The sequence below is a fragment of the Sinocyclocheilus rhinocerous genome, unplaced genomic scaffold (assembly GCF_001515625.1).
Source record: "Sinocyclocheilus rhinocerous isolate Xijiao unplaced genomic scaffold, SAMN03320098_v1.1 scaffold1308, whole genome shotgun sequence".
Taxonomy (NCBI): Eukaryota; Metazoa; Chordata; class Actinopteri; order Cypriniformes; family Cyprinidae; genus Sinocyclocheilus; species Sinocyclocheilus rhinocerous.
In genome coordinates, this window is record NW_015632465.1 from 325 (window position 1) to 4,348 (window position 4,024).

Sequence of the window (4,024 nt, forward strand, 5' to 3'; positions counted from 1 at the left end):
GACTCGGGAAATCAAAATAAAACTAGTGATAACAAGGCACTCTGAGGGATATATTCACATGTTATAGAAACGAAAATTATGGTGTATAAAATTGATTTTAAGATAAAAAATAGACGATAAAGAATTAACTTGATGGAGCTCAAACTCAAAACACAGCAGTAACAAACAGGATATAATTTTATTTATTTTAATTAATATTTAAGAAATTTGAAATCATTTGAAAATTCATTTAAAAATAAATGTGTTAAATAAACATACTTATACTTTAGATGGCAAAGTATTTTTCACAAATAAATAAATATTTAATAAAAATATAATTAAAAAGGAAGTAAACACTGTAACCAACAGGGCACTCAGTATTCTGGGAAGTTTGTGTGCATTAATAATTTTTTCAAATAAAGCCAAGGTAACACTCATTTTACATACAGCACACAGTGAAAATGGCATGAATATGATAGTGGGCAAATGCATAAAGCGCAGCATAATTTAAAATCACGAGTTTAAAGTTTGTCGATCACGCGTCTCCAGTGAAGCTGAGCTCTCCTCCTGTCTGTATTCAATTCAAACGGATCGACCGTCACTCAGAGAACACGCAATCATGCAGGTCACATGCACACTTCACAAGATCTCACAACTGGATCCGACTAAGTTTGCAATGTTTTTGAAATTAGATGTTTATTAGACATTCAAAGATTTGTTTAAATTATATAAATGCCTATTTGCTGAATGCTGATGGCAAATGAGAAAGTATTATAATGTTTGCTTTTCTATTAAGAAAGTATTATAATGTTGAGGAAAAATGTGAGCACTGTGTGCTCAGGCGCTGCCGTTCTCAACGCCGTCAAAATAAAAGTCCCGCCTCGAACGCATTGGCCAAACAGGAAAACTTATCGGCTGATGCCGATATTTAAAAAATGACAAATATCGGCTGATATATCGGCCTTGGCGATATATCGGTCAACCACTACTTATGACCTCACTCTCCAACATCCGGGAGCGCTGCCATATAAGGCAGAGGTCACCTCCAGATGGAGCCTTACTCATAATGGATTCTTGTAGCGAGTTCCTCCGTTAAACTCTGCTCCGTAAGGGAGTGCTTGAGTGATGGAAGGGTAGTCCAGGGTTCATAAGAAGGAACTGAACTGGACTCAATAAGTGCACATTATCACCTCAGAGAGCAAGCTCTACACCCTTCCAGCCACCTAAATTCAAGAGCTAGTGCTCAAAACTCTGGATGAAACTGGATCCATTCACAAATTGTAGAATCTGGAAAATGTATTAGGTTTAGCCCAACCTGCAGCTCTACAAATGTCCACGAATGAGGCACGATTTGCTAAAGCTGATGAAGAAGCAACAGCCCTGTTTGAGTCTCTGGCCTTATAGGCCTTAAGGATTGCATCCACAATCCAGTGGGAGATCCTTTGTTTGGAGACAGCATTCCCCTTCTGCTGACTTCTGAAGCAGACAAAGATCTGTTCAGACAGTCTGAAACTCTGTGTGCATTCAAAATAGATGCCTAGGGCTCGCACCGGGCACAACAGAGACAGGTCAGTCTTCATAGAGAGGGCACTAAGTCCAACTGACTGAAGGGGCTCAAACTGATCTCTCTGTAAGGCCTGAAGGACCACTGAGAGATCCCAAGAGGGAATGAGGTGGGACCTTGGAGGATTCAACCTTTGGGTGCCTCCTAGGAATCTAATAACCAGATAGTGCTTCCCCACTGATCTGCAATCTACAGTGTCGTGGTTCGCTGCAATAGTGTCCACATACACCTTGAGGGTAGATGCAGACAGACACCTGTCCAGGCCCTCTTGGAGGAAGGATAGCACAGATCCGATGCCACATCTCCGAGGATCCTTCCCATGGGAAGAACACCAATTCATGAAAATGTGCCATTTCAGGTCATATAGCCGCCTCATAGAGGGGGCCCTAGTCTGCGTAATGGTATTCACCACTGTGGGTGAAAGACCTGTGAGTTCCTCTTGGTTGTGTCCAGGGACCCGACATAGAGGTCCCAGAGATCTGGGTGCGGGTGCCAGATTGTGCCCTTCCCCTGGGGGAGAAGGTCCCTCCTCAGGGCAATCCACCAGGGAGGAGCTGATGCCAACAGCACAAGCTCCGAGAACTAAGTCTTGTTGGGCCAATAATGTGGCACAAACAAGAGTTGTTCCCTGTCCTCCCTGACTTTGCACAGCGTCCGTGCAATGAGGCTTACTGGGGGAAATGCATATTCCATGTCCCTGTATGTGCAAACCAACTCTCATGAGTGAGCTAAATAAGCCAGTCATCAAGAATGAGAATGAGAATGCGAATGTCCACTTCCCTAAGAGGGACAAGGGCAGCCTCCGCGACTTCCGTGAAGACGCGAGGAGACAGGGACAGCCCGAAAGGAAGAACTTTGTACTAATATGCCTGTCCTTCAAAGGCAAAACGAAGAAACGACCTGAGTCTTGGAAGGACCAAGGCATGAAAGTATGCATCCTTCAGGTCTATTGCTGCAAACCAATCTCGGTACCTGACACATGTTAACATGTGTTTGAGGGTTAGCATTCTGAATGGTGTTACGCTCCTCTCCTGTCTAGGGGTTTGCGAGGGGAAGTAGCAAAGAAAAAAGCATAAATTAAAAAAACCCGGCAAGAACACACTTCAGTCCTCTGTCCCAGAATAAAGATGACACCAATTCAGATGTATGCAAAAATTGAGATTTATTTACAAAAAATGACAAGAAGTTTAACATAAAGAGATAGGGAGCAATGGCTCAGGAGAGAGCAAGGCCTAAAATAACTAACAATACGATTAACTAACTAATTTAGGGAGCAGCACTAACTTACCTCAAACACCCAAAAGAAAAGAGAAATGAACATAAAACTTCCCTAACTCCCTAACTGAACCGAAAACAGGGATGAAAGTAGTATCCAAAGAAAAAGGCACTCTCTCCCTGCAGCTTCCCTCCTGGGATAATATAACTCACACCAAGATACAGAAAAAGGAAAATAAAAAGATTATATTATCTGCTATCTATCTTTAGCTTTTCAACAAAGCAAAAACAAGGTCAGATATTATCTCCAGACACAACTCACCACAGAAGCACTATTAGCCACTTGCTAATACACAACTCAAAATCTGAGGGTGACAAACAACAATCCACCAAAGAGCTCAGTCTGGAGCAGGGGAGAAGTGTGTCTCTCTGCAGCAAATACTGGACTGCCATCATATACTCCACTCTCACGGTGCATTCCAAATGGGATATATTGCCCTCCGAAGGGCACTTTGGAGTGAAAACAATCATGGCCACCATATTGAAGGGTTGGTCCAAACCGAAGAGCTCAAAACTGGCCACTTCAAAGGGCCCTTCGGAATGAAGGATTTCGAAGGGTACAACTGATGGACACTTCGGGCTCCCATGATCTTTTGCACAGATTCTTTGCAAGATGACGGCACCTCCGTGTGGGCACGGGATGATGACGCAGAAGGGCACTTCAAGGAACAGTTGTTTGGTCCCCTACACCCTTCAACCCTTTGAAGCTCTCACTCCGGAGGGTAAACCCTTTGAAGGGATTAGAGCATAGGGATGATCCCTTCTGAAAGGAACGCAGGGCCAGCCTCAGGCACGCTCTCATAACGAGCTACAGGTGGTGGTGATTCAGCCTGAGAAGGAACAGTGGGAGAGAGGGAGAGAGAGAGAGAGAGAGAGAGAGAGAGAGACAAAGCACAACACAGGGCACACAACCACGCCCACATATTTGTACCAGAAAATAACAACAATAATAATAACAATACAATTCAGGGACGTAACAATGGGAACTTCAACCAAGCGAGAGTGCTCAGGACAGGGTGGAGGAGTCCACTCAAGCCTCATGCTCTCTGCTGCCCAGGTAAGCACAGCTGCCATCACAGCGTCAGGCTCAGACTGACACACAGCACCCAGAAGTGCTGGTTTAGTTGAGTCATCCACTTCTGATCGGTCAGACCCACCCTCCGATGCTGCGATAGACAACTCATCCTCATTGCGAGCCCCAAATGA

At 44.2% G+C, this 4,024-nt stretch overlaps 1 long non-coding RNA gene across 1 annotated transcript; it reads right to left on the bottom strand.

Moving 5' to 3' along the window:
• Positions 1 to 1,228: 1,228 nt before the first annotated feature.
• LOC107742415 (uncharacterized) lies at positions 1,229 to 3,293 on the bottom strand. Its single transcript, XR_001640307.1, has 3 exons — positions 3,224 to 3,293; positions 1,295 to 1,300; positions 1,229 to 1,240 (listed from the first exon to the last, which is right to left on the bottom strand). It is a non-coding gene; the product is annotated as an uncharacterized LOC107742415 (long non-coding RNA).
• Positions 3,294 to 4,024: the final 731 nt, after the last annotated feature.